The 10,679-nt window shown below is 37.1% G+C and overlaps 1 long non-coding RNA gene across 27 annotated transcripts; it reads left to right on the forward strand.

The window, feature by feature from the left end:
- LOC104708827 lies at positions 1 to 7,932 on the forward strand. 27 transcript variants are annotated; one of them, XR_002033081.1, is made up of 35 exons: positions 1 to 171; positions 329 to 393; positions 484 to 539; positions 654 to 708; positions 819 to 889; positions 1,120 to 1,200; positions 1,445 to 1,512; positions 1,612 to 1,698; positions 1,798 to 1,906; positions 2,272 to 2,398; positions 2,503 to 2,569; positions 2,690 to 2,750; positions 2,867 to 2,922; positions 3,072 to 3,225; positions 3,351 to 3,468; positions 3,609 to 3,676; positions 3,753 to 3,821; positions 3,933 to 3,982; positions 4,103 to 4,183; positions 4,382 to 4,475; positions 4,583 to 4,655; positions 4,762 to 4,823; positions 4,943 to 5,006; positions 5,153 to 5,213; positions 5,564 to 5,684; positions 5,786 to 5,937; positions 6,050 to 6,121; positions 6,196 to 6,286; positions 6,402 to 6,439; positions 6,535 to 6,590; positions 6,738 to 6,794; positions 6,910 to 6,965; positions 7,234 to 7,266; positions 7,381 to 7,496; positions 7,698 to 7,932. It is a non-coding gene; the product is annotated as an uncharacterized LOC104708827 (long non-coding RNA). The 27 variants fall into 27 exon arrangements; XR_002033085.1 differs by having other exon boundaries at positions 5,800 to 5,937; XR_002033084.1 differs by having other exon boundaries at positions 5,564 to 5,657.

The raw sequence follows: 10,679 nt of genomic DNA on the forward strand, positions 1-10,679 counted from the left end.
CCTCAGGCGTTCTCATGGGTTCATGCTCTAAACATATCTCTTATATTAATTAATTGGGTAACTTCTGTGTGTGTTTTGTGTGTTTTTCAGGAGGAATTGAAGGAATGGGATCAGTAGTGTCTCTTGCTGCTTGCTTGGTGATGCTAATGTAAAGATGACCGAGAGATTACTGTAAGTCTTTTTTTTTCCAATGTTATTTATAACTGTAGGGTAGTATTATTATTGTCTACGACTCTAGAAGGTTTAGCTACTGAAATTGTTGGAACAAAGTTACATGTTCACTTCTTCTATTGACATGTTATTTACTTGTCCTTTTTTGTTATTTCAGGTCATGGATGATGTTGCTAACTATCAGTGATGGCTTTGACTGATTGTCCTCAGGCGTTCTCATGGGTTCATTGCCCTACACGCATCTTTTTCTTCTTCTTCTTCTAATTACATGTTGATATTTACTTGTCTTTTTTTTTTTTTTTGTTATTTCAGGTTTTAGATGATGCTTTTCATCTATCAGTGATGGCTTTGACTGATCTTCCTCATGGGTTCATTGCTCTAAACACATCTCTTTTATTTGTTTCTGAGTTTTCGCTTTGGTTCTGTGGTTTTTCCCCATCTAATTGCATGTTAATATTTACTTGTCGTTTTTGTAATTGCAGGTTTTGGATGATGCTTTGTGATGCTAAGGTTGATGAACATGGAATGCTAATGATGGTAACGTCATAGATTACTGTTATCCTTCAATTTAAATTGATTTTGAGATTTGATTCTGATTCTTTGGGGTCCTCTTCAATTAAATTTTCTCTTCGACTCTATTTGTGCAGGTTGTTTGCAACGGGACTTTTTAATAGCACATCGCACGAAGACGCACACACTTAGTTTCCTCTCTTCTCTGGTATTTTATCTTCTTCTTTTATATTTCTTCTCAGTTTTGACTGTGTTTGATATCTCACTCTCTGTCCTGAAGCATATATTGATCACACACTGTCCTGTTTTTCTCTACTGTTTCTTTAACCTGTATGTCCTGAAGCGAATTCTCTTGGTTATTTTATATGTTATCTCAAAATTCATGTATGTCCTGAAGCGAATTCTCTTTTTGTTTGCTTTTTCAAATTCTCTATGCAGGTTATTGTTAACATTCATCCCACTGGATTGTAAATTCCCGTTTGAGCTTTCCGGTCTCCCCATGGGAACTACTATAACAATGTAAGTGCCTTTTTTGCTTTACCACTTACTTTATTTTGGATTTTGTTGTCATCTTTCTTTGTCCTAAAGCACTAATGATTGTAATGACCAAACTGATATTGGTATGTTTATAATTGCAATCACTAATGATTATTTCATACGATGAAACCCTTGTTTTTTTGGTGATTACAACTTGGTCCCTTCAATTAAGTAAAATTTCCAATTCATCCCGTTTATTTTTACTTTGGTATGTTCCTATTTGCAGGTGTATAGACGCCGTAATGGTGATGCTGAATGGTTGAGGGATTTCTCATCAGCCACGAACATGATTAGGTTAGTCTGACTCTTGGTTTCCTTTAGCTGATATTTCAAATGTACTTATGACTGATCTAATCCGATTTTTTTTTTTTTTAATTGTCTTTGCTGTTATAGGTGCATTTATCAGTTCTAGATGCTGATAGTGAGTCTGCCTTGAATAATGTTGTGGAGGTTTCATGAACTGTTGGTAAACAAGACAATGTACTTTTAGTGTTTTAGTCATGTTTTAGTTTTTATAACATAATTTTTCAATACAGTTTTGTTTTGAGTTGGCTTTTTCTGTTTGGTTACATATTTTAGGTGCATTCATATGGTGTCCATAACACTCAGGCCCATGAGTGCCGGAGCTTTTTGGAGCTCATTGGAGCTTGTTGGAGCTCATTGTCATCTAAGCTCTGCCGTTACAAAGGTAACTCCTATTATAGTTGCTTTAAGTTGTGTTTCTGAACTTTGTCTCGACATGTGCTACTTTAGCAATGTAAGTGCCTTTTTTATTTGCTCTACCTCTTTATTTTCGAGTTGGTTGTCATATTTCTTTGCTCTAATGCACGATATTGTTGCACGTGTTTTATGACTGCAATGACCAAACTAATATTGGTATGCTCATAACTACAATCACTAATGGTACGATTAAGTGTTGTTTCTTTTCATGATTACAACTTGGTCCCCTTCAACTAGCAAATATTTAAAGTTTATCCCCTATCTTTTTTACTAGCAAATACAGCTTGGTTATGAGTGAGTGTTTTTTGTTTGGTTATTGGTTATATTTTTTAGGTGCTACTGGGAACAAGAGCTCAAAGTAATGAAAAGCTTCATAAGTTTTTGGATAAGGTGAAGGCACAAACCCATAGAGCTGAAGGTTGTTGAAGCTCATTGCCATCTAGGCTTTACCATTACAAAGGTAACTCCGATTATAGTTGCTTTAAGTTGTGTTTTGATTTACCCAGATGAATACGGATTGCTCTCTGTTCATGTTTGCTATTGCTCTGTCTTTTTTAACTCCAGGTGGATGCAGTCTTATGGTGGAATTCATTTGATCAACTTCGGTGTCAAGGCTTTGAGGGTTACAGTGGTAAGAGGAGTTTCTTATACCAAAACAGTCACTTTACAACTTGGCCAAAACAGTCACTTTACAACTTGGCCCTCTTTAATTAGCAAATATTTCAAATTCCTTTTACTTTGGTATATCCAGGTGTATCTACCTAACATGCGGGATGGTTCAAGGTTTTCCCATTCGTCAGATTTTGATTGAGGTTAGTATGACTCTAATTTCACAGTCTCATAATATTGATCGTCACTTTCTTACCAGTTACAAATATCATAACCTGTTCAATCAGTTCACGTTCCCCTTTCTGCTTTGTTTATGCAGGATTTTTTTTGCAAAAGGACTTGATAGCACGTCAGAAGTGGTTTGTCTCTTCCATGGTATTTTATATTCTTTTGTGCTTCAAATATGAACGTAAGAATATTGTTTGATTAGTTGACGGAATCAGAATATGAAGAGATTGATTGATATGAATGGTTAGATTTGGTATAATGGTGTTGACTCTATCTTTGATGTATAAAACGTGTAGGTGCAATTTCAATGGAAATGAGTATCTGTTAGAAGATTTAGTTTAAGTTTCTCAAGAAGGTGTTTTCGTAAATGTTTTATATACTTTTATGGTGGAAGCTTCAAGAATTTCTGGCTAGTGGCGGGTCGATGTACTGCTGGGTATCAATTAATAGGTATGGTTAAATTTTTAATGTTTAAGCAATCATGTTCTAGTTTTTGTAACATAATTTTTCAAAAGTACATCTTGATTATGAGTGAGCTTTTTCTGTTTGGTTACGTTTTTTTGGTGCATCCACAGGGAACAAGAACTCTAAGTAACGAGAAGCTTCAATGGTTTCTGGATGAAATGAAGGCACATCGCAAAAGAGCCGAAGCTTGTCAGAGCTCATCGCCAACTAGACTCTACTATTACCAAGGTAACTCCTTATTTATTTGAAAAAGCTTTGGAAAAAAGAAGATTTCTCACGGGTTTTCATGCAAGTTTTTTGTATTAAAGTTGGATTTTATAACCTTTTTAAGTTTTTAAAATTTTATATAATGAAAACTTGAGTAATAGATTTGCAAAACGTGTGAAAACTAACTGGAGTCCGAGAGAAGAGAGAACCATGTATGTCCTCCTATCAGGTTATGTTATCATCCTTCACTCCCTCTTTCTCTCACTCCGTCGTTGATGATTCTCATATATGTTGCTTTCTTCTAGGGTTCCATCGGTTATCTTGTCATCGTTGGTGTGACTCCGTTTTTTTCCTTGAATTTTCACGCCGCACTGGTATGATTCGTCACATCCTTCAATTTAAATTGATTTTGAGATTTGACTCTGATTCGTTGGGAATTTGTATCCTCTTCAATTAAATTCTCTCTTCGGCTCTGTATTATGCAGGTTGTGTGCAGGCAAGGGGACTCATCGCACGAAGACGCACACCTTCTGTGGTATTTTATCTTCTTTTCTTCTTCTTTTATGTTTCTTCTGAGTTTTGACTGTTTGATTAGCACAAGAATGCTCCGATCATGATCACTCACTGTGTTTGGTCTTTTAAATTCTTGATGCAGGTCTTTCTTATAATTCATCCCACTGGATTGTAAATCCCCCCGTTTGAGCTTTCCGGTCTCCGCATGGGCTACTATAACAATGTAAGTGCCTTTTGATTTCTTTTTACTTTTACTCTTACCACTTTACTTTTTTTTTTGTCATCTTTCTTTGTTCTAAAGCACCATACTATTGTAGGTCTTCCATGTCTATAATGACCAAATTGATTTAGCATCATGTTTTAGTTTATAACATAATTGTTCAACACAGCTTGGTTATGAGTGAGCTTTTACATTTTTTAGGTGCATCCATACCGTGTCCATTATACAGCCTGTCCCATGAGTGCCAGAGCTTGTTGGCGCTCATTGCCATCTAAGCTCTTCTGCCATTACAAATGTAACTCCGATTATTGTTTCCTCTAAGTTTTGTTTAGATGTATCCAGATGAATATACAGATATACTCATAAACTGTGTATATTTTGCGTATGTTTTGTTTTTTACAGGTGGATATATTCAGATTTGATGTAGTTCTTGCGATGGAATACATTGATCAACTCCCAAGAGCAATGCTTTGTGGTAGGAGGAGTTTCTGATACCAAAACTGTCACTTTACAATTTGGTCTCCTTCAATTAGCAAAATATTCAAATTCGTCCTTTTTATTTGGTATGTTTCTGTCTGCAGGTGTATCTACGTAAGATGGAGAATGGTTCAAGGTTTTTCTCATTCGCCAGATCTTGATTGAGGTTATTTTGACTCTAGTTTCTTAGGCTTCTGATATTAAGCTTCACTTTTTTACAATTTGTTATGATCATATCTTGTTCAATAGTTAGTTTGCGTTCCCTCTTCTGCTCTGTTTATGCAGGATTGTTTGTGAAGGGACTTGATAGCACAACGGGTAAAGACGTAGTAGTTTCTTCTCTTCTGTGGTATTTAATCCTCTTCAGCTCTTCAAATCTAGTGTTCTTCTTACTATTTGTTTACCTGTCTGTCCTGAAGCAAATGTTACTGCTCACTAATTTGCCAAAATTGATGCATATCACTCACTGTTTGGTCTCTTGAATTATGGATGCAGGTCAGTTAGTGTTTGAGGTTGCCGATTTTGCTGAATCTTGTACATGGTCTACTATAGCAATGTAAGTATTTCTTTTTTGGAATTTGTTGGCATTTTATTATTTTTTTCCTATCATTTCTATTATGTCTTTAATTTAGACTTTCGGTTTGATCCCTTCGTTTTCAACTGTTAATGATAGTAACCAAATCATCAGTTTTGGGTTTGCGTATTAGTAATTGTTCCATCTGATGAAATAATTTAATAATTGTGTTATGTCGTGAGAAGTGAGATATGTTGGAAAAGTTTGCAGATCTTATTAATTATTATTATTATAATTTGTATTATTGTGTTTTTTTTTTTGACAAGCATTTGTATTATTGTGTTTATGATTGGATCTTATACCTTTTTTTTTTAATCTCGTTTCTCTTACAGAAAAGCTAGCTTGAAGGGATGAGATTAGGATGAAATCTGTTTTTGCTCTATTAAACAACAAAAAAACAACAAGGCGTATATGTTTATATTGTGGGTAAGCATGTCATTTGTCTATCCTCAGGTATGGTTATATATTTTCTCAATATTTTAAAACCGTGTTCTAGTTTTTTATGTCAGAATTGTTCAACACAGCTTGGTTATGAGTTAACTTTTTCTGTTTAGTTCAATTTTTTCAGGTGCATCCATCTTAATGTAGCTACTTGACACACGAACTCATAGTTTGGTATCAGGGACGAGAAGCTTCAATGGTTTCCGGATTAGGTGAATGCACATCCCATAGAGCTCATTGCCATCTAGGTTCTCCCATTACAAAGGTAAACTCCGGTTATTGTGTCTTAAATATGTGTCCCATGTTTGCCTTTGCATTGTATCTTAAATCATGACTTTTGAGCTCTACATAATGTGCGTATGTTTTGTTTATTACAGGTGTATATATTCACAGATGTTGCGATTCTTACGGTGGAATAAGTTGATGAAATCCGGCATCAAGGGTTTGAGGTTAGCTACTTGAACATTGGTGGATCTCATCAACACCCTAAGAACAACACTTATGTCTCTGGTAATCATCTCAGGTCGGGTCCCCAGTTCAAGCAAGGGAGGAGAGTCTCCTGATTTTAACGGATTCTTTATGTTATTCTATAAGACTATAACCAAAGAGCTACGGTAAGAGATTTTCTTTTACATCTTCAATTAAAGAGCTACGGACGATGTACTTGTTACTTTTTCTTCACTCTTTAGTTAGGGTGAAAAGTGAATGACGTTGAATTTTATTTTGCAGGCTTGGATTGGTCACTGTTTAATCTCGGGTCTGATTCTGTAAGGACGTTAATTATCTCTTAATCTTTCTTTTGAGTTAGCTTTTCATTGGTTCTTTTGCTTTATTATGACTTCTTCTTGTTCTGTGATTTCAGGTTTTCAACAGCTGATTCAAATGGAGATAATGGGTCTTGAGGAATCAGAATTAAAGGTTAGTTTACTTGTTACTTACTAACTAAACCTTGTCTTTCTTAGTTAGGGTTACTTGTTAAAACTTGTTTCGCTTAGCACTGTTGCAGATAAGTCTTAACAAATTGGTAGAGACTTTCACACCTCTTGCTCCTTTTTTTTGGCTTAGCTCTCTTGCAGATAAGGAAGAGATATGATTTATGGCTCTGTTTCAGATATGTTCCAGGTATATTATGTTATTGGTTGTATTTTATTAGGACGTTAATTGTCTATTCTTTCTTTTGATTTAGTTTTTCGTTGGTTCATTTGCTTTATTCTGATTTCCTGTTCTCTAATTTCAGTTTTTCAACAGCTGCTTCAAAAGGAGTTAATGAGTCTGAGACATCGGAAATAAAAGGTGGGTTTACTTCTTACTTACTACTACTTAACCTTTTTTGCTTAGTTAGGGTTTGCTTGTTTATACTAAACCTTGTTACACAGGATCTGATCTCTTTTTTTTTGTTCATTCTTAGTTATAGTTTATTGGTTTTATTTTTTGCTGCAGTCTTGGCTTGGTCACCGTTTAATTTTGGGTCTAATTTTGTAAAGACTTTGTCTCTTCTTTCTTTTGAGTTAGCTTTTCGTTGGTTCTTTATTATGATCTTTTTCGTGTTCTGTGATTTCAGGTTTTAGACAGCTGATTGAAAAGGAGTTAAAAAGTTAGTTTACTTGTTACTACTACTAAACTTTAACTTGCTTATAGCTCTATTGCAGATAAGCCTTATAAAATTGGTAGAGAGATTTTCACATGTCATGCTCCTTGTTTTGCTTAGATCTGTTGCAGGTAAGCTTAATAAATTTGGAATTGTGTAGATCCTCGGAAATATATATGTTACTCTTCAAGTATCTTGTTCATGGTCTTAAGTTAGACTCGCACCACAAAATAAAGGTACGTACGGTGTCTTGATAGTTTCAAGATTGTGATAATGATTATCTGGTTGTCTAGGTGTGAATGTTTGCTGGTTAGTTTTCGGTTTCAAGAATGAAACAGAGTCGGTTTAGCTATTACTATGGCCAAATGACTTGTTAAATACTTCCGCATTTAATGGTCTATATCGAATCTGAGTCTTATATGGGTTCATTCTTGCAGTAAGGAAGCACTCAGAAGAAGTTTACCGGACCATTGAACTACCTTGTACGAAAAGGTGGTCTTTGGATATGAAGTAAGAATCAGATGACGCAATAACAGAGCTTGATCTGTATTTTAGTGTTAATCAGTTATCAACCATTGACATTGTTAAACTAATTTACACACATTGTATAATATAGTAAAATACTGTTTTAACAATAATTTAGGAATAATAGTCACCGAACCTTCACATTCACACATAGACTAGTGCAATACGCTAGAAACAATGGGCTCGAGAGGCAAGGAATATAAATCATATTAAAACTATTGCACTGGAAGGATGATGTAACAATAAACCGGGAAGAGCCAAACAACACAAAACAGAGCATTCCACAAAACACAGATACATAAAACAAATTGCTTAGGTGTCCTTAGTTTGTTCAGCAGATTTAGAGGCTGCAAAAACTTTTCCAAGTTTATGCCAGGTTTAAACTTCATTTGTCTCCTCCTCTTACGATGACGTTTCGCAATAGAACAGAACTTCTTTTTTGTGTTTTTCCACCACCAGTTTTAGTGTACTCTGGCGGTTTAGCCATTAATTGTCGAATTGCAGCAGGAACATTCCAGTCAGACTCATAGAGCACAACATAAATTGTTTTGTAATATGCCAATACCCACGTCTCAATCAAGTAATATATTGAACAGAGATCAAGCATTTCGATATGCATTCTTCTTACTTCTCTCCTCATGAGATTTCTGAGCGCGACCATGGCATGGACACATGGGTACTTGTCGATATCAAAACATCTACAAGAACAACTTTTCATTTTCAAGTCCACCAAATAAGTCTTCCCATCCAGACCTATGACGCTAAGCGTCTCCATTTTTGACCTCCAAAGCGTCTCCATTTTTTTGCCTCCAAAGCGTCTCCATCTTTAGTCTCCAAAGCGTCTCCATTTTTAGCCTCCAAAGCGTCTACATTTTTGGTCTCCAAAGCGTCTACATTTTTGGTCTCCAAAGCGTCTCCATTTTTCGCCTCCAAAGCATCTCCATTTTTGGCCTCCAAAGCGTGTCTATTTTTGGCCTCCAAAGTGTCTCCATTTTTGGCCTCCAAAGCGTCTCCATTTTTGGCTTCCAAAGCCTCTCCATTTTTGGCCTCCAAAGCGTCTCCATTTTTGGCCTTCAAAACGTCTCCATTTTTGGCCTCCAAAGAGTCTCCATTTTTGGCCTCCAAAGCATTTCTATTTTTGGCCTCCAAAGCGTCTCCATTTTTAGCCTCCAAAGCGTCTCCATTTTTGACCTCCAAAGCGTCTCTATTTTTGGCCTCCAAAGCGTGTCTATTTTTTGCCTCCAAAGCGTGTCTATTTTTGGCCTCCAAAGCATCTCCATTTTTGGCCTCCAAAGCATCTCCATTTTTGGCCTCTAAAGCATCTCCATTTTTGGCCTCCAAATTGTCTCCATTTTTGGCCTCCAAAGCGTCTCCATTTTTTGTCTCCAAAGCGTCTCTATTTTTGGCCTCCAAAGCATCTCCATTTTTCGCCTCCAAAGCGTCTCCATTTTGGCCTCCAAAGCGTCTCCATTTTTAGCCTCCAAAGCGTCTCCATTTTTGACCTCCTATTATTGGCCTCCAAAGAGTCTCCATTTTTGGCCTCCAAAGCGTCTCTATTTTTTGCCTCCAAAACGTCTCTACTTTTTGCCTCCAAAGCGTCTCCATTTTTGGCATTCAAAGCGTCTCTATTATTGGCCTCCAAAGCGTCTCCATTTTTTGCTTCCAAAGCGTCTCCATTTTGGCCTCCAAAGCGTCTCCATTTTTGGCCTCCAAAACGTCTTCATTTTTTGCCTCCAAAACGTCTCTATTTTTGGCCTCCAAAGCGTCTTCATTTTTGGCCTCCAAAGCGTTTCTATTTTTGGCCTCCAAGAGTCTCCATTTTCAGCTTCCAAAAGTCTTCATTTTCGGTGTCCAAAGCGTCTCTACTTTTTGCCTCCAAAGCGTCTCCATTTTTGGCCTCCAAAGCGTCTCTATTATTGGCCTCCAAAGCGTCTCCATTTTTTGCCTCCAAAGCGTCTCCATTTTTGGTCTCCATTTTTGGCCTCCAAAGCTTCTCTATTTTTTGCCTCCAAAGCGTCTCTACTTTTTGCCTCAAAAGCGTCTCCATTTTTTTGCCTCCAAAGCGTCTCCATTTTTAGTCTCCAAAGCGTCTCCATTTTTAGCCTCCAAAGCGTCTACATTTTTGGTCTCCAAAGCGTCTACATTTTTGGTCTCCAAAGCGCCTCCATTTTTCACCTCCAAAGCATCTCCATTTTTGGCCTCCAAAGCGTGTCTATTTTTGGCCTCCAAAGTGTCTCCATTTTTGGCCTCCAAAGCGTCTCCATTTTTGGCCTCCAAAGCCTCTCCATTTTTGGCCTCCAAAGCGTCTCCATTTTTGGCCTTCAAAACGTCTCCATTTTTGGCCTCCAAAGAGTCTCCATTTTTGGCCTCCAAAGCATTTCTATTTTTGGCCTCCAAAGCGTCTCCATTTTTAGCCTCCAAAGCGTCTCCATTTTTGACCTCCAAAGCGTCTCTATTTTTGGCCTCCAAAGCATCTCCATTTTTGGCCTCCAAATTATCTCGATTTTTGGCCTCCAAAGCGTCTCCATTTTTAGCCTCCAAAGCGTCTCCATTTTTGACCTCCAAAGCGTCTCTATTTTTGGCCTCCAAAGCATCTCCATTTTTGGCCTCCAAATTATCTCGATTTTTGGCCTCCAAAGCGTCTCCATTTTTAGCCTCCAAAGCGTCTCCATTTTTGACCTCCAAAGCGTCTCTATTTTTGGCCTCCAAAGCATCTCCATTTTTGGCCTCCAAATTATCTCGATTTTTGGCCTCCAAAGCGTCTCCATTTTTAGCCTCCAAAGCGTCTCCATTTTTGACCTCCAAAGCGTCTCTATTTTTGGCCTCCAAAGCATCTCCATTTTTGGCCTCCAAATTATCTCGATTTTTGGCCTCCAAAGCGTCTCCATTTTTAG

Source organism: Camelina sativa, chromosome 8, assembly GCF_000633955.1.
Source record: "Camelina sativa cultivar DH55 chromosome 8, Cs, whole genome shotgun sequence".
NCBI classification, from domain to species: domain Eukaryota; kingdom Viridiplantae; phylum Streptophyta; class Magnoliopsida; order Brassicales; family Brassicaceae; genus Camelina; species Camelina sativa.